Source organism: Tachypleus tridentatus, chromosome 3 (assembly GCF_004210375.1).
Source record: "Tachypleus tridentatus isolate NWPU-2018 chromosome 3, ASM421037v1, whole genome shotgun sequence".
Lineage (NCBI taxonomy): Eukaryota > Metazoa > Arthropoda > Merostomata > Xiphosura > Limulidae > Tachypleus > Tachypleus tridentatus.
Genome location: NC_134827.1, coordinates 65,389,923 through 65,416,986, shown reverse-complemented (window position 1 = coordinate 65,416,986; position 27,064 = coordinate 65,389,923). Strand labels below are relative to the sequence as shown.

Genomic DNA, 27,064 nt, shown 5'->3' with positions numbered 1-27,064 from the left:
GTACGTAATACGAACTAATCCACGTGATAAAACACTAATTACAGAATAATTTTTGTTAATCCAATTGTTCTAGACCCAGCAAAATATACTGTTATATTTTGTAATCTTAATACACTTGCGAGCCAACTGGTGAAACACTAATAATAGAATTTTATTGGATAACCCAGTGAAATTAGGCTCGGTAAAATACACTCTTATATTATATATTATTAGTTTCTGTAATCTTCAGCCCAGCAGTGGTTAATATGCGTTATACAATCAGCTAAGTATATTGTTCTGTGTTGTTTAATCTGTGTTATCTTACAGTGGCAATTAATGTAGCGTGTGATAGACGTTATTAAGATAAACAATGCACACTTGTTATTTAAATATTACTAGTTGAGTGGCTGGTGGTTAACCAACAAGTTTGTTAACTGAAACATTTGTAAGCTTACGATATTTGAAAGAAACGGAGGAGGAAAGTCCACAATTAAAGCACCTTTTAAAGGTTATTCGGAAAGTTAACTACATATGTGAACCTTCAAAAGGTTGATCTTCCACTTTCAAAAGTGCTTGAGATGTTTTAACATACATGTGAACCTTTTACAGATGGACTTTTCACCTTTAGAAGTGCTTGAGATGTTTTAACATACATGTGAACCTTTTACAGATGGACTTTCCACCTTTAGAAGTGCTTGAGATGTTTTAACATACATATGAACCTTTTAAAGATGGACTTTCTTCTATCAAAAGATGACTTGGGAATTTGGTTTGACCAATTTAGTCGCAGGTTCGAATCCCCGTCACACCAAACATTCTCGCCCTTTCAGCTGTGGGGGCGTTATGATGTCCAATCAATCCCACTATTCGTTAGTAAAAGAGTAGCCCAAGAGTTGGCGGTGGGTGGTGATGACTAGCTGCCTTCCCTCTAATCTTACACTGCTAAATTAGGGACGGCTAGCGCAGATAGCCCTCGTGTAGCTTTGCACGAAATTCAAAACAAACAAAACCCACTTACTCATATCGCATTATTAAACAGAATGTATTTTAGAGTTTCAAATAATATAAAAACAACACCTTTCTTGTTACTACAGAAGTCCACTGGCATAGAATAACCTAGAACAAAAGACGGTAAAATTCAGACACTACCCATATAAGCACCTTTAATTAATATCCTTGTACTTGGAGTCGATAAGCAGGCGGATAGTCTGGAGACATGACATTCCTTTTCTTAAGGCTACTTTATGAATACTGTATTGTTGATAAAAACAAAAATTTTGATTCACGAGCTGCCTGAACATTGCAATAAAGTTGAAATCAAGATAGTTTTAAAAGTCAAGCTAGGGTTAGGTTTATCTTGTTTAAAATATGAAGTAAACTCATGACTTAGAAATATTTATACACGGTGTTAGGAAAGTCACTGTGCAGTTTTGTAATCATATTTTATTCAGTCTATTTCAAGCCAGCAACTGATAGCGGTGTTTAGAAACAAAATAAGAAGGATCCAGGCCTGTATTGATGCCAACGGAGGGCCCACCGCTAGTACAGCGTTATGTCTTCGGATTTACAACGCTAAAATCAGGGGTTCGATTCCCCTCGGTGGGCTTAGCAGATAGCCCGATGTGGCTTTGCTATAAGAAAACACACGCCAACGGGGGGTCACTTTCAACATTGTTTATAATTGTCATTCATATTTACCTCCTGTATTCTACATTGAAACATGTCGGTTAATAAATATATAAGTGCACAGTGACATTCCGAACACCCTGTATGTTTGTTTTCGAATATTCCATCAAAGCTACTCAATGACTATCTCCACTATAGCCGTCCCTAAATTTAATCCGATTGGGTAAATAAAGGGTATCTAGTCAACAGCGCTCACCGCCAACTATTGGTCTTCTGCCAACCTGACGGAATTGTGTGATTTTAACCGCTATTCTTACAAAGCATTCACCAGAAATCACGATTTTGTTTTTGTGGTTATGGGACGCAAACATTGGATCTGCAGATCCATGGTCCAGCACGCCTTGAAACTATAAATACTATTTGGAACGACGCAAATGATGTGACCCCACCTTTATTTAAACAAATTAAAATAGATATTTGTCAGAGTCATAGCAGGTCTTAAGCTCAGTGTTACAAATATAGAACAATTAACACTTATGTAGATGCAATTTAAACCTTTTTATTGTTTGCTGTCCTGATTCTATAATGACCTCTATTACACTACCTCTCTTCACTTGTATCTATTCATGTTTCTTCACTGTTCTCTATTTAAAAAGCTTTACTTATTGAATCGATAGATTAGTCTTATGTGTGACAGTGCGCTTATGGCGGCTAATTATTGATATACCACGTGATGTTGGCTTGAACCAATCGGAGGATCCGTTAAAAAAATCCACGTTTCGATTACGCTTAATGAGTGAAAATTTCGGTTCTAAAAGAGTTGAATCAACACATTGAAAAGGAGTAAGTTTAGGTTTACCAGGCCTTTCTGTAACTTATCATTACTAGCATAAACAATAAAAACGTTGTGTTATTTTGAACCATTGTAAGCAAGAGATGGTGGCTGTCCACTTTGTAATTGGTTACGTTTTGTTTATTTTCAGATTTCTCCCACTTACCACCCATCCCACCCCACTGGGTCAGCGGTAAGCCTACGAACTTGTAACGCTAAAATCAGGGATTCGATTCCTAGTGATGGACAGAGTACAGAAAGTCTCTCTCTTCTGTAGCTCGATCCAGATTTCACTCGCTGTTTATTCATCACGTTCTTTTTGTGTAGACTTGCAATCAAACAGTCTTTAATAGCAGATAACAGTGTCACTTCTCGCAACCACTTTAAAAATACAATTAATTGCTGTCAGTGGTAACCATGGCCTTTTGTTGTTGTTGCTGTTTCGGGAACAGGCCCAACACGAAATGCTCACCCAATGTACTTTTAGTGAAGCGAAAATTAATACAATAGAAAAATGTTTGGGTTTTTTTCATCGCTGTGTTTTAAAAGACGTATCTTCTGTTGCTCATATCTGTTCTAGAAGTTTATTATAACATACAAAAACATACATGTTTAAATCAATTTCGGTAAGTTGGCCTTAATAGCCAGTTGTTCTCGTTACTTTAAATAAGCAAGAAACCAATGCATGATATTAGCCCTCAAATTACCGACTTATTTTCATATGTTTGACTACCGGTAGGGTCCAAAAACTGCATCAAGTAATGTGTGGTCAAGTTTACGTCACATCGTACAGAACTGACCAGAAATGTTGGGTGAAATGGCAGATTTAAGAACTGATGTAATATTCAGAACGTTTTACGGTATCAGTTATATGTTAGTTGAACTGTGCCAGTGAACGTGAAACCCACAAATTCATGGTGTTATAAGTGCTTTATGAAAACAGCTTGCAGAGTTTCACGTTCGAGTGGAACAACTGTCAGCTAGTAATCTATCAATACTTTATTGTTTAAATTATTCTGTCTGTTTTATTCATTATTGTGAACTGTTCTCCACAGTCAAGATTTCAACGTATTTTAAAGACATTCGCGAAAAAATTCTATGATGAAAAACGTTACGTGGAATAGTGTTTGTCATGTTAAGACACGATACTCACCACGAGCAAGCAATGTTTGTCATGTTAAGACACGATACTCACCACGAGCAAGCAATGTTTGTCATGTTAAGTTCGGTTTTGTTTAACTTACAACTTTAATCACCATTTCTTGTGCTGCTGTTATGTCTTTAAATCATTTCATTTGGGTAAAAAGTACCTTGTTAAAACTGGTCAAGCTAGGCCTAGTTCCATATAGACCTGTAAAATATTAATTAATCAAAGACGTTCATCTACTGAGTAGAGAAAGCTTTCATTTTAAACAGAGACAGCTAAAATACCTAGTGTTTTATATACGTATCGGTATAGGGGCGAAAAGATATATATATATCAGTTGTCTTTCATTTCTTACGCGATTAGATGCCGTACGCACACAAATTGTGTGAAAAACTAAGCCTCGCTACTAGTATTACTTTATAAGGTTTGCAAATTTCGTGTATTCATGGCCTCAGTCGGGGCTTTCGCGAGGTAATTCCGTGATAAAAATAGCGTAAATAGTCCGTATTGACGAAAACAAAATCCTAACAATGGCAAGGTTTTTGATGCTATAAAATAAGTAGTTCGCGATTTGAGTTCTCGTATTTCTCGAAGCTTCGTTTATTTTTCTAATAAACTCTACCAAATTGACAAGAGAAAGCTTTTTAACAGTAGTAAGAGTCGATTCGCTCGCAACCCGTTACAACCCAGACAGACGATAAAGTTAGAAAAGTATTCTGTACATTAAACCCCCTTTTAGGTTGTACTTAAACACTAGTACAATAGTACGTAATTTGTTTGTTTTTTTAATTTCACCCAAAGCTACTCAAGGGCTCTCAGCGTTAACCGTCCCTAATTTAGCAGTGTAAGGCTAAGAGAAGGCAGCTAGTCATCACCATCCACGGCCAACTCTTGGGCTACTCTTTTCCCAACGAGTAGTGGGATTGACCGTCATATTATAACGCCCACACGGCTGAAAAGGCGAGTATGTTGAAACGGGGATTCGAACCCATGATCCTCGGAATACGAGTCGAGCGCCTTAACACGCTTGGCCATGCCGTATATAATTGTGTAAAACGTATTGTTAAACACTAATAGGCCATATTAATAGTATTTAATAGTAATAAGCCAATATTACGAAAAACATTAACACAAGTAGACTTAAATTACGTAAAAAAGAATGAACAAAACATGTTGTTTAAGTAAGGTAATAGGCTTACACTGTGCATAAACATATGAGTTAAAATATATTAGTCAATTCCAGTAAGACCTACGTTAGGTAAAAACATTTTATAATTAACATTGTTATTAAAAGCGCAGTATCTAAGGGAAATATGTCAGTAAAAATCTAAAAACAGGTATAGTTTTCCTTTGTCTTCCTTTATACTCAGACCACATAAATATCTCTATTTCGCTCGATAATTTTACCGTTTACTTTGAAGTAAAATAAATGTTTCCATCAATAGCTAACATACTTCGAAATATTGTGATAACACTACGAGCACTTACCAGTCCTGGGAGATGTACTTTAGGGTTAAATTCGCGAAGCACTTACTGGCGTACTATAGCAATTTTTTTATGTGGATTAAATATAAGCGCTTTTCCCTCCACTAGGATGGATCGCCGTCTGCACATTAGAAAGGATCAGAGATGCATTAATGGGTTATTTGTTGTGTTTACTTATTGGCTACAGAACGAACTGCACATAGCATAGTTTAAAATACGGTTAGTACTAATTTGGAACGCATGAGTTTCCTTTGTGGTAACATTTTATTTTTACTTAATAAAATGCATGATATCTTATGAATTTGTACGAAAAACCGACAGAAATGTCTCAGTAGCACAAATGGAGTTTCGTTAAGCATCACCGGGTTTTTATCATGACGTAACTGACACGTGACGTACCCATCTATTACGTCACAGTCGTAAATTACATGTGTTTTCTCTAGGTTTTTGTTAATGGGTTAATTCCCAAATCGCTTATTGTGAACTTGTAGCGCCATCTATGAGTTGTCGTTCTACGAAATCAATGGCGGCCATTTTGGTATTGTGTTTGTGTGGAGGCTGCGAGAAGATGGAAAACATTAGAAAATCGATACTTCGCTACACCAGATTCAGTCGTTACAAACTTCTCTCATGTGATTAGACACTTAAACATATACTTACATTTATTGTTTTTATTTAAAATTACCACACTTTCTGATATAAAAAGAAAGTAGTGCTAATATGAAAAATAGATTTTCTCTTCATTTTCGATTTGCTACTCGCTAGTACAGTGGAAAGTCTACGGGTTTATCAGGGGTTCGATTCCTCTCGGTGGGCTCAGTAGATGGCCCGATGTGGCTTTGCTATGCGAACATACACACACTCCTTTTCGATTCAATCCAGTTAGCATTTATTTAAAAGCTTGCTTGTTTGTTTTTTGAATTTCGCGCAAAGCTACTCGAGGGCTATCTGCACTAGCTGTCTCTAATTTAGCAGTGTAAGACTAGAGGGAAGGGAGCTAGTCATCACCACCCACCGCCAACTCTTGGGCTACTCTTTTACCAACGAATAGTGGGATTGACCGTCACATTATAACGCCCCCACGGCTGGGAGGGCGAGCATGTTTGGCGCGACCGGGATTCGAACCCGCGACCCTCGGATTACATTTAAAAGCTAAAGTTATTGAAGATAGGAGCGTGCCCATATCCCAACTACAACTAAATGATTTCACGATTTTAATTAAACGTAACATATCAACACTGATAAAATTTTGCCCCACAGAGATAATAACTGCCTCATGTGTTTTATAATTTGACGTATTTTAATAAGACAGAAGTAAAGAACGCAATTGTTGAAATCAACTTCTGTTCCCAACACAGTACCATAAAAACCAGTTCTAAACGTCATTTACCGAGTTGTTTGTATACAACCATCCAGCGGTCAGTCAGCAATTACAACACTAAAATATGGAGTTAAAACACCAGGGTCTAGAAATTACAGGTATTCTGGGATGATAGTGTACCATGTAATAACGTGACTAGAGTTTAGAAATTACAGGTATTCTGGGATGTTAGTGTACCATGTAATAACGTGACTAGAGTTTAGAAATTACAGGTATTCTGGGATGTTAGTGTACCATGTAATAACGTGACTAGGGTTTAGAAATTACAGGTATTCTGGGACGATAGTGTACCATGTAATAACGTGACTAGGGTTTAGAAATTACAGGTATTCTGGGATGATAGTGTACCATGTAATAACGTGACTAGGGTTTAGAAATTACAGGTATTCTGGGATGTTAGTGTACCATGTAATAACGTGACTAGGGTCTAGAAATTACAGGTATTCTGGGATGTTAGTGTACCATGTAATAACGTGACTAGGGTCTAGAAATTACAGGTATTCTGGGATGTTAGTGTACCATGTAATAACGTGACTAGGGTTTAGAAATTACAGGTATTCTGGGATGATAGTGTACCATGTAATAACGTGACTAGGGTCTAGAAATTACAGGTATTGTGGGATGATAGTGTACCATGTAATAACGTGACTAGGGTTTAGAAATTACATATAAGTCTCCATTAAAGTTAGTTTTAAAATTTCATCTACTTCTTCGTAGTTTATAGTGAAGTTTTAAAACCCAACTCACTTCTTCCTTGTTTATAGTGAAGTTTAAAACCCAACTCACTTCTTCCTTGTTTATAGTGAAGTTTTAAAACCCAACTCACTTCTTCCTTGTTTATAGTGAAGTTTAAAACCCAACTCACTTCTTCCTTGTTTATAGTGAAGTTTTAAAACCCAACTCACTTCTTCCTTGTTTATAGTGAAGTTTAAAACCCAACTCACTGCTTCCTTGTTTATAGTGAAGTTTTAAAACCCAACTCACTTCTTCCTTGTTTATAGTGAAGTTTTAAAACGCAACTCACTTCTTCCTTGTTTATAGTGAAGTTTAAAACCCAACTCACTTCTTCCTTGTTTATAGTGAAGTTTTAAAACCCAACTCACTTCTTCCTTGTTTATAGTGAAGTTTAAAACCCAACTCACTTCTTCCTTGTTTATAGTGAAGTTTTAAAACCCAACTCACTTCTTCCTTGTTTATAGTGAAGTTTAAAACCCAACTCACTTCTTCCTTGTTTATAGTGAAGTTTAAAACCCAACTCACTTCTTCCTTGTTTATAGTGAAGTTTTAAAACCCAACTCACTTCTTCCTTGTTTATAGTGAAGTTTAAAACCCAATTCACTTCTTCCTTGTTTATAGTGAAGTTTAAAAACCAATTACACTTTAATAAATCTTATGATACTTAAACTAGGAAGATGGATTTTAAAACTTCACTATAAACTAAGAATAAGTCGCAACATATTTACTTTTGTAGAATATAAGTGGATTTCGTTTTCAAGGATAAAAACAGACATATTTTGTGTCGTGTTGAAAAAAACCACCTGCTAACAATATGACCTCTTAAACCATCCCTGTGACCTCATGTTTCTTTGTTCTTGAACCAAAGCACATACAAAAGAATGTTAGTGAGACTACTTAGCTTTACTATATAACTGACCTAATGACTTTTTACTTTCAGAGCTTTTCAATTATGAAATTACACCTTCACATGATCGTTTTTTGAAACTAACCTTTCATAAATCAATTACTGAAAACACCTAGATACTCTGCAAAGGATGCGCCATTTGTGATGTCAATCGTAAAGAAATAATCTACATATCCTCGTGTCTGTTCCACATTACAATAACACCATCGACTTTATACTGGTAGTTATGAATAGGGAGGTCTTTACGTCACGATAGTACCGACCAATCATGTGAGACGTCGTTTTCGATAAGGAGTCGGCGGATTGCCATATTATCGATTAGTTTCTTATATTCAAACTGGCTGTTCCTGAAACAGTTCTCATAAGATATGTATCCCACATTATAATAATCCGTCATCCAACCACACACATAATTCGCTCCTGGGATAATTAGTGGAAGATAAGACGGGGAAAAGACGGTTTGTCAGTTCTCACATTTACAGATGCAAGAATTTATGTCTCTCTGTGCTTGTAAGTGTAAAAACAACTATGTTTTGTAACGCATAATATTGCATTAATCATTAAACTTACTTCTGTGTTGTTCCTTCGTTGGATTCAATCGACTCAAAACTGAAAAAAAAGCTAGCATCTGAATTTTGAAATAACGTACGAACGATTCAGAATATTGTACGAAGTAAATAATTTTGATAACATCCCATAATATGTGTCGCGTGTTTTGGTAAACAGTGTGAAAAACGACAATACGACTTTATGAAAGTAATGTATTTATTATTCGGGACAGTTCCACACAAAGTCTAAGCCCAGCAGTTAAACCTCAAAATTCTTACGGAATGTTCTCGAAGAAGCTGTCTGTTACGTCATCGTTACTACACTCAGTACTGTTTGTTTGTTTTTTCGAATTTCGCGCAAAGCTCCTCGAGGGCTATCTGCGCTACCCGTCCCTAATTTAGCAGTGTAAGACTAGAGGAAAGGCAGCTAGTCATCACCACCCACCGCCAACTCTTGGGCTACTCTTTCACCAACGAATAGTGGGATTGACCATACATTATAACGCCCCCACAGCTGAAAGGACGAGCATGTTTTTGGTGCGACCGGGATTCGAACCCGCAACCCTCGGATTACGAATCGAACACCTTAACACGCTTCGCCATGCCGGGCCTACACTTAGTACTATATAAGTTAAACAATGATTTGCAATCGTGAAAACATTTATCTACGTTGCAACTAACTACTGTAATATATATATATATATATATATTTCACCGGATTTGTTCAGTTATATTCTAATTTGTAGATGTCAAATATTCGACTTAATATGTTATCAACTGAAACTTTATAATCTGTAAGATTACCTGTCGTTAATTCCAGTGCTCTGCAATAGACTGTGCTGTGCTCACCAAAGGGGTGTGTTTTTTGTGTATGTTTTTCTTATAGCAAAGCCACAAAGGGCTATCTGCTCAGCCCACCGAGGGGAATCGAACCCCTGATTTTAGCGTTGTAAATCCGGAGACAAAGGGAGGAAATTTGTTATAAGCTCTCACGCTGAGAGCTTATAAAAAGTTTACAAACTGCTGAGCTTAAATAAAAACAATAAAGCATTATAATGCTATTTCTCATGTTCAGGTTTATATAATTTCAAATTGTTTTATTGAAACTATTAAAACCAGAATTCTTTAAACCATCTCAAATTAATGTTTCTTTGTATCAAAATTTGTAACAGAAGCGAAAAACAAACAAACAAACAAACCCGTCTAGTCAAGGAACCACTGCCGAACAAGGGGGTTTTAACTACACTACATATATCCTCGAGTTTCTAGTTTCAAAACGGATATTTTCTTCGTTTTTGCCGTTTCAAATAAATTGACAAGTTACGTTATTGCTTTTGCAAACAGATGAAAATAAACCGAGTCGAAATTGGCGCTTTGTCACGGTCGTTCTTACGAGACGTTTTTATTTTGTAGTGTCCTCGCGCTTGTGTATGCGCCTTTGGAAATTCTGTCGTGTACGTGCTTCTCTGCTGGATGCCAGTTGTAACTTAGTGACAACATTATCAGAATGTTATTAAATATAAATGGTTTCAGGAAATTGATTTGCGCGCGAGAATTATCGTATTTCCTTTTATATCTGGAAACCATCTATTCCGAAATGTCGCAAACGTTTCGGTTTGAGGTTTGTCAAGACCCGTCTGTAAGATGGAGGGAAGGCATCCCACGGTTCCGCACCGCGTTACCACTGACTTCAGATGGAGACGCGTTTTAAGGTTAACGTTCCGTAATAAGTCAGTGGTCTGTTTATGGATTTATAGCAATTAAATCCGAGGTTTGATTCCCGCGGTGTAAAGAGCGCAAATATCCCACTGTATAAGTTTGCGCTAATACAATCGAACAAGAGTAGCAGTCAGTTTCGTTATTCAATTCATAGCTTGCAGTGAGAGGCTGGTGCTACTGGTTAGTTCTCTTCACTCAGATCAGTATTAGGGACAGCTCAGTCGTAAGGATATCTGTCCTCAGTGCTTGACCCATGTGTTCACGAAGTGTCGTACGGATTCAATATGCCAGTTCCAACAAGTACAGGTTTATTTTCATCTTTGTATTCATTCGACTGATTTACTTCAGTAGGGCGCGGCATGGCCAGGTGGTTAAGGCGCTCGAATCGTAATCTGAGGGTCGCGGCTTCCAATCCCCGTCGCACCAAAAATGCTCGCCCTTTCAGCCGTGGGAGCGTTATAAAGTTTCAGTCAATCCCACTATTCGTTGGTAAAACAGTAGCCCAAGAGTTAGCGGTGGGTGGTGATGACTAACTGCCTTCCCTCTAGTCTTACACTGCTAAATTAGAGACGGCTGGGTCAGATAGCCCTCGTGTAGCTTTGGGCGAAATTCAAAAACAGACAATCTTTCAGTACAACAACCAGTAGAAGTTAGTTTCGTAAAAATTAGATTTTGTTCGTGCACAGAAGAAATCGTCAAATCAAAATGGTTGGTTTAATCTAAAACACAAACAATTCTTTAAGGTTAAATGCTTTATTGTTCGAGAAGATAATTAATTGTGTCAGAGATAAATTCTGATACGGAAGGTAAGAATGAAACAATAGAACAAAGTGCACTAAGTACTGAGTAATGATTGTAATACATAACGGTACTTTCTGGCAAGGGCAGTGACAGTTCCTACAAGTTTTGTAGGAGAAACTGAATAATGATTGTAATACATTACGGTACTTTCTGGCAAGGGCAGTGACAGTTCCTACAAGTTTTGTAGGAGAAACTGAGTAATGATTGTAATACATAACGGTACTTTCAGGCAAGGGCAGTGACAGTTCCTACAAGTTTTGTAGGAGAAACTGAGTAATGGCTATCTGCGCTAGCCATTCCTAATTTTGGTCTAACCGACTACAGGGAAGGCAGTTAGATAACAGCATCGACCGCCAATTCTTGAGCTATTTTAATCGAATAGTGGAATGTAACTGCTACTCTTATAATTCACCCACGGCTACACACTACGGAGCGCTTTTTTTGCGTATGTGTAACGAGACGCGAACTTTGGACGTGTTGATCTACAGTTCGGTGGGCTTACAACTGTGGGAAGTTCGAGCGGCAAATACATTGTGACAAGCGAGAGTTGAACTTAAATTCTAATGGAGAATTTTCTGATAGCAGGGAAAGTCACAAAACAGGGGTAAACCTTTCTTGTGCCGACCCAAGGGAATAATAATTAACATGACAAAAATGGATATATGAAAAGACTGAAGCAGGCAAAGTAACAAACCGTAAGGTGAGAACAACAATTTGTATATCAGGAATATGGACCTGGGCCTCTTTAACCTGTCCAGTGCCGAAGACGAGATAACTCGTTCTCAATAATACCTAACTTCAACGCTAGATTTCAGCACCATACATGTATTTGACCTACTTACATATTGTTTCACTGTCGATCCAAAATGGTGTCACGAAAAAGGTTACAAAATGAAGAAGCATTAGAGTTGTATTTTGAACTCGGTTCGGAGTTGCCGTAGCAGCTGAAATACTTGGCAGTCAACAGGTTAATATATTGGAAATGCGTTTAACTGTTAATATATAAACTTAAAGTTTCATAAGAATCAATGAAGATGAAATATTGGTTAATTTCGTTTGTCAAAAACTTGATTTTTTTCTGTTTTCTCTAGATCCTGGACAACCAGAAAAGTTGGATCGCCTGAAAAAGTCAGCCATTACTCTCAAAGAACTAATTAGAACAAACGAGAGATGTTACAAACCTACAAGACACTGCTATGAACGGTTTCTTACGTTTGAAAAGGAAGTGTACTTTTAACGCGGTTTGTTAACCTGATAAAATCATTACGTCACTAACGACGCCCCGCAGGTGGTGGGAACATAACCATTTTAAGCAGAACATGGAATTCATGAAAAAATCCAGTGTTCTTGACGACGTTGTTTTGGTAAGAGGAACGGACCCCCTTCATCGTGAGGTGGAAGAAGATGAGAGATGTAATTAAACATTCAACATCCATGATTATTTGGATGGAATATCGTAGTAATTTTTCGGAAATTGAAGGATAAACAGAAAGGGTAAGTTATTATCCTCAGTGTCGTTACCCTAAACAGTTTTTGTTGGTTTGTTTTTGAATTTCGCACAAAGCTACTTGAGGGCCATCTGTGCCAGCCATCCCTAATTTAGTAGTGTAAGACTAGAGGGAAGGCAGCTAGTCATCACCACCCACCGCCAACTCTTGGGCTACTCTTTTTACCAACGAATAGTGGGATTGAGCGTTACATTATAACGCCCCCACGGCTGAAAGGGCGAGCATGTTTGGCGCGACGGGGATGCGAACCCGCGACCCTCAGATTGCGAGTCGCACGCCTTAACCCACCTGGCCATGCCGGGCTCTCCTAAACAGTATAACGGAACTAAAACCAATAAGAAATGTGGAAAAAAAGCAGACAATAATAAACACATATATAAAAACCTACGTAATGGACTTTTTAATATCATTTGAAATGAAATGTAAGAAATATACACAAGATATATGGACATAATGTAGTTACGAGCATGTAATTATTTATTCAAAATACGGTAAGTCAGTATGTTAAGATTAGTAGAACGAGTCTTTCAGTAAAACCGTTCGACGCTGTTCTTGTCTTGAAGTTATTAAGAGTCAGTCGTGGCCCTTGTGGTTAGCATCCTCAAACTATGGATTCGAGGGTTCGCACTTTGGATCCACGAGTGCTGTATGACAGTGATGAGAAATACCGCTATTTTATGAGACAATAGTATCACACAAAGTGGCGGTGAGTGCTGTTAATTAGCTGCCTTTCCTAATGTGTATCAGTTCAACATTACAGACGGTTGTGCACAGATAATCTTTTGTGTAGCTTTTCGATACAATTCTAATATAAATGAAGAAATATATGGCTACACTATTAGTTTAATTTGATGACCGTATCGTTAAGGATGCGACTAAGATAAGGTGTTACCCCCACCCCATTCCAACCCCAAAAGACGTTACAAATAATTTGACTAAAGCATCATTCGAACAGCACAGTTTCCTTCGAGGCTACTATAACTGCCTTGATAACTAAAATCCACTAATTAACGTTTTAAACGTTCTTTAAATCAGTTAGAAATATATTTAGGACGAAGCTTTAACACGCTTGAACATGCCGGGCCACACGCCATGACAAATCAACACATACCTGCAGAAGTTAAGTTTAACTTACTCGCTCAAGTGTCTGCTTGTATGTGTTACAGCATTTCACCTTCATAGCTGAAAGGTTGGTTAGTCTGAAATAAACAATCACTACAGTGATGCTAATCCAATACTGTTTCAAAATGAATTTTCGAATTCTGAGTTGACGTCAACGAACTTGCCATGAACGCTTATTGTGTATCTTTGTTGAAGCTATGCAATATCTTAACTGTGTCTTATCATTCGATAGAAATTGTTTCGTTTTAGTTTGTATTTTATTATTGAATTCAGTGTCTCATGGATATTTGTCGTAAGTTCCAGCGTTTGAAGTATATGGTTATTTTCATTGCTTCAAAACCATGAGTCAGTTCCAATGTTTGAGGAACATAAAGCTGTGTAGAAAAACACTGTTAGGAAATACGAAGTGAACCCCATTATTCATAATTCCACAGCCTCTGATACCTGTCCTCCTCAGTGGCTCAGGAGTTATCCTGTTGGATTATAACACTAAAATCCGGGTTTCGATATTCCTGATGGTCACAAAATATCTGATTGTGTAGCTTGGCGTTTGACGACAAACAAACTTAACTACCTAAGCCTTCCCTCCTGTCTACTAGTGGGAACTTCAATAGATATTTTGTAAATAAGTTTCACATGCTACACTGAAACTATAGTTTATTAGGATAATTACCTTAACCAATTGAAGACTTATTTGCCAGTTTACAAACAGTTTTGATTTAGAAAAAAACACGTAAAATACAGCATTCATTTGTTAACGTCCACTGTACTTACGTGACATTAGAATGTTTCAGTTATAGACTAAACTTAGATTTTTAATACGTTAATGAAAGAGAGAGAAAAATACACAATGATGCACATTAACACTTTGTTTTGTTTTCTTGCACACTTCAGTGTGCGTATTTCTCCCTCTCACGGACAGAGATTATGTAAATTCACTATTAATGAGAGGTTATCTCAGGACATGTAAAGTTGTTACCTTTAATTGTAATTGTATAAACGATTACAAAAACTCCAAAACTGAAAATGTGAAAGTATCCTCGTACTAACGTAATGAATTTCCATGTTAATATTGGTGAAGATCCGTCTACATCCTGCGAGGTAGTAACATGAACATACAACAGACAGTACTGTTATATTTATATAGATGGTAGTAACATAAACAGACAGTACTGTTATATTTATATAGATGGTAGTAACATACAACAAATAGTACTGTTATATTTATATAGATGGTAGTAACACAACACAGTACTGTTATATTTATATAGATGGTAGTAACACAACAGACAGTACTGTTATATTTATATAGATGGTAGTAACATACAACAGACAGTACTGTTATATTTATATAGATGGTAGTAACATACAACAGACAGTACTGTTATATTTATATAAATACATACGATTGTTAACGTCAACATATTTTTTAGTTTTTGCTTTAAAAATATGATATTAATACCGCGCCTATGTTAATACTAGGGTTAAGTGTTGAGGGTATATTACTATTGTACGAATAACTATATTATCAACATTTACAAAACCTAACCCATCAAACTCTTTCTTCATAAAAATCAGTGGATATCACAGACGAAACTTTGACAGTAACTTACCCATTTTTAAGTTCGTCCTAAAATAAGAATCTCCTATTGTGGTCTGCCTGTTTATCTCCTGTTTTGGTCTGTCCGTTTACAGACTTACAATGATAAACTTCATAGCTCGATTTCTGGCGGTGTGTCGTAAGACAGTGAAGTAAAATACACATTGTACAGATATCATACTGATCGTAAGACAGTGTGAAGTAAAATACACATTTATTGTGTTTTACACATTGTACAGATATCATATTGATCGTAAGACAGTGTGAAGTAAAATACACATTTATTATGTTTTACACATTGTACAGATATCATACTGATCGAAAGACAGTGAATTAAAATACACATTTATTGTGTTTTACACATTGTACAGATATCATATTGATCGTAAGACAGTGAAGTAAAATACACATTTATTGTGTTTTACACATTGTACAGATATCATACTGATCGTAAGACAGTGAAGTAAAATACACATTTATTGTGTTTTACACATTGTACAGATATCATACTGATCGTAGGACAGTGTGAAGTAAAATACACATTTATTGTGTTTTACACATTGTACAGATATCATATTGATCGTAAGACAGTGTGAAGTAAAATACACATTTATTGTATTTTAAACATTTTACAGATATCATATTGATCGTAAGACAGTGCGAAGTAAAATACACATTTATTGTGTTTTACACATTGTACAGATATCATACTTATCGTAAGACAGTGTGAAGTAAAATACACATTTATTGTGTTTTACACATTGTACAGATATCATATTGATCGTAAGACAGTGTGAAGTAAATTACACATTTATTGTATTTTAAACATTGTACAGATATCGTACTGATCGTAAGATAGTGTGAAGTAAAATACACATTTATTGTGTTTTACACATTGTACAGATATAATACTGATCGTAAGACAGTGAAGTAAAATACACATTTATTGTGTTTTACACATTGTACAGATAGCATACTGATCGTAAGACAGTGCGAAGTAAAATACACATTTATTGTGTTTTACACATTGTACAGATATCGTACTGATCGTAAGATAGTGTGAAGTAAAATACACATTTATTGTGTTTTACACATTGTACAGATATCATACTGATCGTAAGACAGTGAAGTAAAATACACATTTATTGTGTTTTACACATTGTACAGATATCATACTGATCGTAAGACAGTGTGAAGTAAAATACACATTTATTGTGGTTTACACATTGTATAGATATCATATTGATCGTAAGACAGTGTGAAGTAAAATACAATTTATTGTGTTTTACACATTGTACAGATATCATACTGATCGTAAGACAGTGAATTAAAATACACATTTATTGTGTTTTACACATTGTACAGATATCATATTGATCGTAAGACAGTGAAGTAAAATACACATTTATTGTGTTTTACACATTGTACAGATATCATACTGATCGTAAGACAGTGAAGTAAAATACACATTTATTGTGTTTTATACATTGTACAGATATCGTACTGATCGTAAAATAGTGTGAAGTAAAATACATATTTATTGTGTTTTACACATTGTACAGATATCATACTGATCGTAAGACAGTGTGAAGTAAAATACACATTTATTGTGGTTTACACATTGTATAGATATCATATTGATCGTAAGACAGTGTGAAGTAAAATACACATTTATTGTGTTTTACACATTGTACAGATATCATACTGATCGTAAGATAGTGAATTAAAATACACATTTATTGTGTTTTACACATTGTACAGATATCATATTGATCGTAAGACAGTGTTAAGTAAAATACACATTTATTGTGTTTTACACATTGTACAGATATCATATTGATCGTAAGACAGTGTGAAGTAAAGTACACATTTATTGTATTTTAAACATTGTACAGATATCATATTGATCGTAAGACAGTGTGAAGTAAAATACACATTTATTGTGTTTTACACATTGTACAGATATCATACTGATCGTAAGACAGTGAATTAAAATACACATTTATTGTGTTTTACACATTGTACAGATATCATATTGATCGTAAGACAGTGAAGTAAAATACACATTTATTGTATTTTAAACATTGTATAGATATCATATTGATCGTAAGACAGTGTGAAGTAAAATACACATTTATTGTGTTTTACACATTGTATAGATATCATATTGATTGTAAGACAGTGTGAAGTAAAATACACATTTATTGTATTTTAAACATTGTACAGATATCGTACTGATCGTAAGATAGTGTGAAGTAAAATACACATTTATTGTGTTTTACACATTGTACAGATATCATACTGATCGTAAGACAGTGAATTAAAATACACATTTATTGTGTTTTACACATTGTACAGATATCATACTGATCGTAAGACAGTGAAGTAAAATACACATTTATTGTGTTTTACACATTGTACAGATATCATACTGATCGTAAGACAGTGCGAAGTAAAATACACATTTATTGTGTTTTACACATTGTACAGATATCGTACTGATCGTAAGATAGTGTGAAGTAAAATACACATTTATTGTGTTTTCCACATTGTACAGATATCGTACTGATTGTAAGATAGTGTGAAGTAAAATACACATTTAATGTGTTTTACACATTGTACAGATATCATACTGATCGTAAGACAGTGAAGTAAAATACACATTTATTGTGTTTTACACATTGTAGAGATATCATACTGATCGTAAGACAGTGAAGTAAAATACACATTTATTGTGTTTTACACATTGTACAGATATCATACTGATCGTAAGACAGTGCGAAGTAAAATACACATTTATTGTGTTTTACACATTGTACAGATATCGTACTGATCGTAAGATAGTGTGAAGTAAAATACACATTTATTGTGTTTTACACATTGTACAGATATCATACTGATCGTAAGACAGTGAAGTAAAATACACATTTATTGTGTTTTACACATTGTACAGATATCATACTGATCGTAAGACAGTGAAGTAAAATACACATTTATTGTGTTTTACACATTGTACAGATATCATACTGATCGTAAGACAGTGTGAAGTAAAATACACATTTATTGTGTTTTACACATTGTACAGATATCATATTGATCGTAAGACAGTGTGAAGTAAAATACACATTTATTGTGTTTTACACATTGTACAGATATCATATTGATCGTAAGACAGTGTGAAGTAAAATACACATTTATTGTGTTTTACACATTGTACAGATATCATACTGATCGTAAGACAGTGTGAAGTAAAATACACATTTATTGTGTTTTACACATTGTACAGATATCATACTGATCGTAAGACAGTGAAGTAAAATACACATTTATTGTGTTTTACACATTGTACAGATATCGTACTGATCGTAAGATAGTGTGAAGTAAAATACACATTTATTGTGTTTTACACATTGTACAGATATCATACTGATCGTAAGACAGTGTGAAGTAAAATACACATTTATTGTGGTTTACACATTGTATAGATATCATATTGATCGTAAGACAGTGTGAAGTAAAATACAATTTATTGTGTTTTACACATTGTACAGATATCATACTGATCGTAAGACAGTGAATTAAAATACACATTTATTGTGTTTTACACATTGTACAGATATCATATTGATCGTAAGACAGTGAAGTAAAATACACATTTATTGTGTTTTACACATTGTACAGATATCATACTGATCGTAAGACAGTGAAGTAAAATACACATTTATTGTGTTTTACACATTGTACAGATATCATACTGATCGTAAGACAGTGTTAAGTAAAATACACATTTATTGTGTTTTACACATTGTACAGATATCATAGTGATCGTAAGACAGTGTGAAGTAAAATACACATTTATTGTATTTTAAACATTGTACAGATATCATATTGATCGTAAGACAGTGTGAAGTAAAATACACATTTATTGTGTTTTACACATTGTACAGATATCGTACTGATCGTAAGATAGTGTGAAGTAAAATACACATTTGCTGTGTTTTACACATTGTACAGATATCATACTGATCGTAAGACAGTGCGAAGTAAAATACACATTTGTTGTGTTTTATACATTGTACAGATATCGTACTGATCGTAAGACAGTGTGAAGTAAAATACACATTTGTTGTGTTTTACACATTGTACAGATATCGTACTGATCGTAAGACAGTGTGAAGTAAAATACACATTTATTGTGTTTTACACATTGTACAGATATCGTACTGATCGTAAGACAGTGCGAAGTAAAATACACATTTATTGTATTTTAAACATTGTACAGATATCATATTGATCGTAAGACAGTGTGAAGTAAATTACACATTTATTGTATTTTAAACATTGTACAGATATCGTACTGATCGTAAGATAGTGTGAAGTAAAATACACATTTATTGTGTTTTACACATTGTACAGATATCATACTGATCGTAAGACAGTGAAGTAAAATACACATTTATTGTGTTTTATACATTGTATAGATATCATACTGATCGTAAGACGGTGCGAAGTAAAATACACATTTATTGTGTTTTACACATTGTACAGATATCGTACTGATCGTAAGATAGTGTGAAGTAAAATACACATTTATTGTGTTTTACACATTGTACAGATATCATACTGATCGTAAGACAGTGAAGTAAAATACACATTTATTGTGTTTTACACATTGTACAGATATCATATTGATCGTAAGACAGTGTGAAGTAAAATACACATTTATTGTATTTTAAACATTGTACAGATATCATATTGATCGTAAGACAGTGTGAAGTAAAATACACATTTATTGTGTTTTACACATTGTACAGATATCGTACTGATCGTAAGACAGTGTGAAGTAAAATACACATTTATTGTGTTTTACACATTGTACAGATATCATACTGATCGTAAGACAGTGAAGTAAAATACACATTTATTGTGTTTTACACATTGTACAGATATCATACTGATCGTAAGACAGTGTGAAGTAAAATACACATTTATTGTGTTTTACACATTGTACAGATATCATATTGATCGTAAGACAGTGTGAAGTAAAATACACATTTATTGTGTTTTACACATTGTACAGATATCATATTGATCGTAAGACAGTGTGAAGTAAAATACACATTTATTGTGTTTTACAAATTGTACAGATATCATACTGATCGAAAGACAGTGAATTAAAATACACATTTATTGTGTTTTACACATTGTACAGATATCATATTGATCGTAAGACAGTGAAGTAAAATACACATTTATTGTGTTTTACACATTGTACAGATATCATACTGATCGTAAGACAGTGAAGTAAAATACACATTTATTGTGTTTTACACATTGTACAGATATCATACTGATCGTAAGACAGTGTGAAGTAAAATACACATTTATTGTGTTTTACACATTGTACAGATATCATATTGATCGTAAGACAGTGTGAAGTAAAATACACATTTATTGTGTTTTACACATTGTACAGATATCGTACTGATCGTAAGACAGTGTGAAGTAAAATACACATTTATTGTGTTTTACACATTGTACAGATATCATACTGATCGTAAGACAGTGTGAAGTAAAATACACATTTATTGTGTTTTACATTTATTGTGTTTTACACATTGTACAGATATCATACTGATCGTAAGACAGTGTGAAGTAAAATACACATTTATTGTGTTTTACACATTGTACAGATATCATACTGATCGTAAGACAGTGAAGTAAAATACACATTTATTGTGTTTTACACATTGTACAGATATCATACTGATCGTAAGACAGTGTGAAGTAAAATACACATTTATTGTGTTTTACACATTGTACAGATATCATACTGATCGTAAGACAGTGTGAAGTAAAATACACATTTATTGTGTTTTACACATTGTACAGATATCATACTGATCGTAAGACAGTGTGAAGTAAAATACACATTTATTGTGTTTTACACATTGTACAGATATCATACTGATCGTAAGACAGTGTGAAGTAAAATACACATTTATTGTGTTTTACACATTGTACAGATATCATACTGATCGTAAGACAGTGTGAAGTAAAATACACATTTATTGTGTTTTACACATTGTACAGATATCATACTGATCGTAAGACAGTGTGAAGTAAAATACACATTTATTGTGTTTTACACATTGTACAGATATCATACTGATCGTAAGACAGTGTGAAGTAAAATACACATTTATTGTGTTTTACACATTGTACAGATATCATATTGATCGTAAGACAGTGTGAAGTAAAATACACATTTATTGTGTTTTACACATTGTACAGATATCATACTGATCGTAAGACAGTGTGAAGTAAAATACACATTTATTGTGTTTTACACATTGTACAGATATCATACTGATCGTAAGACAGTGTGAAGTAAAATACACATTTATTGTGTTTTACACATTGTACAGATATCATATTGATCGTAAGACAGTGTGAAGTAAAATACACATTTATTGTGTTTTACACATTGTACAGATATCATACTGATCGTAAGACAGTGTGAAGTAAAATACACATTTATTGTGTTTTACACATTGTACAGATATCATATTGATCGTAAGACAGTGTGAAGTAAAATACACATTTATTGTGTTTTTTACACATTGTACAGATATCATATTGTTGATCGTAAGACAGTGAAGTAAAATACACATTTATTGTGTTTTACACATTGTACAGATATCATACTGATCGTAAGACAGTGAAGTAAAATACACATTTATTGTGTTTTACACATTGTACAGATATCATACTGATCGTAAGACAGTGAAGTAAAATACACATTTATTGTGTTTTACACATTGTACAGATATCATATTGATCGTAAGACAGTGTGAAGTAAAATACACATTTATTGTGTTTTACACATTGTACAGATATCATATTGATCGTAAGACAGTGTGAAGTAAAATACACATTTATTGTGTTTTACACATTGTACAGATATCATACTGATCGTAAGACAGTGTGAAGTAAAATACACATTTATTGTGTTTTACACATTGTACAGATATCATATTGATCGTAAGACAGTGAAGTAAAATACACATTTATTGTGTTTTACACATTGTACAGATATCATACTGATCGTAAGACAGTGTGAAGTAAAATACACATTTATTGTGTTTTACACATTGTACAGATATCATACTGATCGTAAGACAGTGAAGTAAAATACACATTTATTGTGTTTTACACATTGTACAGATATCATACTGATCGTAAGACAGTGTGAAGTAAAATACACATTTATTGTGTTTTACACATTGTACAGATATCATACTGATCGTAAGACAGTGTGAAGTAAAATACACATTTATTGTGTTTTACACATTGTACAGATATCATACTGATCGTAAGACAGTGAAGTAAAATACACATTTATTGTGTTTTACACATTGTACAGATATCATACTGATCGTAAGACAGTGTGAAGTAAAATACACATTTATTGTGTTTTACACATTGTACAGATATCATACTGATCGTAAGACAGTGTGAAGTAAAATACACATTTATTGTGTTTTACACATTGTACAGATATCATACTGATCGTAAGACAGTGTGAAGTAAAATACACATTTATTGTGTTTTACACATTGTACAGATATCATACTGATCGTAAGACAGTGTGAAGTAAAATACACATTTATTGTGTTTTACACATTGTACAGATATCATACTGATCGTAAGACAGTGTGAAGTAAAATACACATTTATTGTGTTTTACACATTGTACAGATATCATACTGATCGTAAGACAGTGAAGTAAAATACACATTTATTGTGTTTTACACATTGTACAGATATCATACTGATCGTAAGACAGTGTGAAGTAAAATACACATTTATTGTGTTTTACACATTGTACAGATATCATACTGATCGTAAGACAGTGAAGTAAAATACACATTTATTGTGTTTTACACATTGTACAGATATCATACTGATCGTAAGACAGTGTGAAGTAAAATACACATTTATTGTGTTTTTACACATTGTACAGATATCATACTGATCGTAAGACAGTGTGAAGTAAAATACACATTTATTGTGTTTTACACATTGTACAGATATCATACTGATCGTAAGACAGTGTGAAGTAAAATACACATTTATTGTGTTTTACACATTGTACAGATATCATATTGATCGTAAGACAGTGTGAAGTAAAATACACATTTATTGTGTTTTACACATTGTACAGATATCATACTGATCGTAAGACAGTGAAGTAAAATACACATTTATTGTGTTTTACACATTGTACAGATATCATACTGATCGTAAGACAGTGAAGTAAAATACACATTTATTGTGTTTTACACATTGTACAGATATCATATTGATCGTAAGACAGTGTGAAGTAAAATACACATTTATTGTGTTTTACACATTGTACAGATATCATATTGATCGTAAGACAGTGTGAAGTAAAATACACATTTATTGTGTTTTACACATTGTACAGATATCATACTGATCGTAAGTAAAATACACATTTATTGTGTGAAGTAAAATACACATTTATTGTGTTTTACACATTGTACAGATATCATACTGATCGTAAGACAGTGAAGTAAAATACACATTTATTGTGTTTTACACATTGTACAGATATCATACTGATCGTAAGACAGTGTGAAGTAAAATACACATTTATTGTGTTTTACACATTGTACAGATATCATACTGATCGTAAGACAGTGTGAAGTAAAATACACATTTATTGTGTTTTACACATTGTACAGATATCATACTGATCGTAAGACAGTGAAGTAAAATACACATTTATTGTGTTTTACACATTGTACAGATATCATACTGATCGTAAGACAGTGTGAAGTAAAATACACATTTATTGTGTTTTACACATTGTACAGATATCATACTGATCGTAAGACAGTGTGAAGTAAAATACACATTTATTGTGTTTTACACATTGTACAGATATCATACTGATCGTAAGACAGTGTGAAGTAAAATACACATTTATTGTGTTTTACACATTGTACAGATATCATCTGATCGTAAGACAGTGTGAAGTAAAATACACATTTATTGTGTTTTACATTGTACAGATATCATACTGATCGTAAGACAGTGAAGTAAAATACACATTTATTGTGTTTTACACATTGTACAGATATCATACTGATCGTAAGACAGTGTGAAGTAAAATACACATTTATTGTGTTTTACACATTGTACAGATATCATACTGATCGTAAGACAGTGTGAAGTAAAATACACATTTATTGTGTTTTACACATTGTACAGATATCATACTGATCGTAAGACAGTGTGAAGTAAAATAAAATTGTGTTTTACACATTTATTGTGTAAGACAGTGTGAAGTTACACATTGTTTTACAGATATCATACTGATCGTAAGACAGTGAAGTAAAATACACATTTATTGTGTTTTACACATTGTACAGATATCATACTGATCGTAAGACAGTGTGAAGTAAAATACACATTTATTGTGTTTTACACATTGTACAGATATCATACTGATCGTAAGACAGTGAAGTAAAATACACATTTATTGTGTTTTACACATTGTACAGATATCATACTGATCGTAAGACAGTGTGAAGTAAAATACACATTTATTGTGTTTTACATTGTACAGATATCATTTGATCGTAAGACAGTGTGAAGTAAAATACATTTATTGTGTTTTACACATTATACAGATATCTGATCGTAAGACAGTGAAGTAAAATACACATTTATTGTGTTTTACACATTGTACAGATATCATACTGATCGTAAGACAGTGTGAAGTAAAATACACATTTATTGTGTTTTACACATTGTACAGATATCATACAGTGATCGTAAGACAGTGTGAAGTAAAATACACATTTATTGTGTTTTACACATTGTACAGATATCATACTGATCGTAAGACAGTGTGAAGTAAAATACACATTTATTGTGTTTTACACATTGTACAGATATCATAGTGTGATCGTAAGACAGTGTGAAGTAAAATACACATTTATTGTGTTTTACACATTGTACAGATATCATATTGATCGTAAGACAGTGTGAAGTAAAATACACATTTATTGTGTTTTACACATTGTACAGATATCATACTGATCGTAAGACAGTGTGAAGTAAAATACACATTTATTGTGTTTTACACATTGTACAGATATCATACTGATCGTAAGACAGTGTGAAGTAAAATACACATTTATTGTGTTTTACACATTGTACAGATATCATACTGATCGTAAGACAGTGTGAAGTAAAATACACATTTATTGTGTTTTACACATTGTACAGATATCATACTGATCGTAAGACAGTGTGAAGTAAAATACACATTTATTGTGTTTTACACATTGTACAGATATCATACTGATCGTAAGACAGTGAAGTAAAATACACATTTATTGTGTTTTACACATTGTACAGATATCATACTGATCGTAAGACAGTGTGAAGTAAAATACACATTTATTGTGTTTTACACATTGTACAGATATCATACTGATCGTAAGACAGTGTGAAGTAAAATACACATTTATTGTGTTTTACACATTGTACAGATATCATCTGATCGTACTGAAGTAAAATACACATTTATACGTAAGACAGTGAAGTAAAATACACATTTATTGTGTTTTACACATTGTACAGATATCATACTGATCGTAAGACAGTGTGAAGTAAAATACACATTTATTGTGTTTTACACATTGTACAGATATCATACTGATCGTAAGACAGTGTGAAGTAAAATACACATTTATTGTGTTTTACACATTGTACAGATATCATACTGATCGTAAGACAGTGTGAAGTAAAATACACATTTATTGTGTTTTACACATTGTACAGATATCATACTGATCGTAAGACAGTGTGAAGTAAAATACACATTTATTGTGTTTTACACATTGTACAGATATCATACTGATCGTAAGACAGTGTGAAGTAAAATACACATTTATTGTGTTTTACACATTGTACAGATATCATACTGATCGTAAGACAGTGTGAAGTAAAATACACATTTATTGTGTTTTACACATTGTACAGATATCATACTGATCGTAAGACAGTGTGAAGTAAAATACACATTTATTGTGTTTTACACATTGTACAGATATCATACTGATCGTAAGACAGTGTGAAGTAAAATACACATTTATTGTGTTTTACACATTGTACAGATATCATACTGATCGTAAGACAGTGTGAGTAAAATACACATTTATTGTGTTTTACACATTGTACAGATATCATACTGATCGTAAGACAGTGTGAAGTAAAATACACATTTATTGTGTTTTACACATTGTACAGATATCATACTGATCGTAAGACAGTGTGAAGTAAAATACACATTTATTGTGTTTTACACATTGTACAGATATCATATTGATCGTGTGAAGTAAAATACACATTTATTGTGTTTTACACATTGTACAGATATCATACTGATCGTAAGACAGTGAAGTAAAATACACATTTATTGTGTTTTACACATTGTACAGATATCATACTGATCGTAAGACAGTGTGAAGTAAAATACACATTTATTGTGTTTTACACATTGTACAGATATCATACTGATCGTAAGACAGTGTGAAGTAAAATACACATTTATTGTGTTTTACACATTGTACAG

The 27,064-nt window shown here is 33.6% G+C and overlaps 1 long non-coding RNA gene across 6 annotated transcripts in view; it reads left to right on the top strand.

The window, feature by feature from the left end:
- LOC143247005 (uncharacterized) overlaps positions 1-27,064 on the top strand; it is a 206,465-nt gene that overhangs the window by 91,969 nt on the left and 87,432 nt on the right. For 5 of the 6 annotated variants that reach the window (XR_013026309.1, XR_013026306.1, XR_013026308.1 and 2 more), the window contains exons 3-4: positions 2,589-2,630; positions 12,252-12,654. This is a non-coding gene — a long non-coding RNA (uncharacterized LOC143247005). The remainder of the gene's footprint in view (positions 1-2,588; positions 2,631-12,251; positions 12,655-27,064) is intronic. The other variant, XR_013026310.1, reaches the window with a different exon arrangement.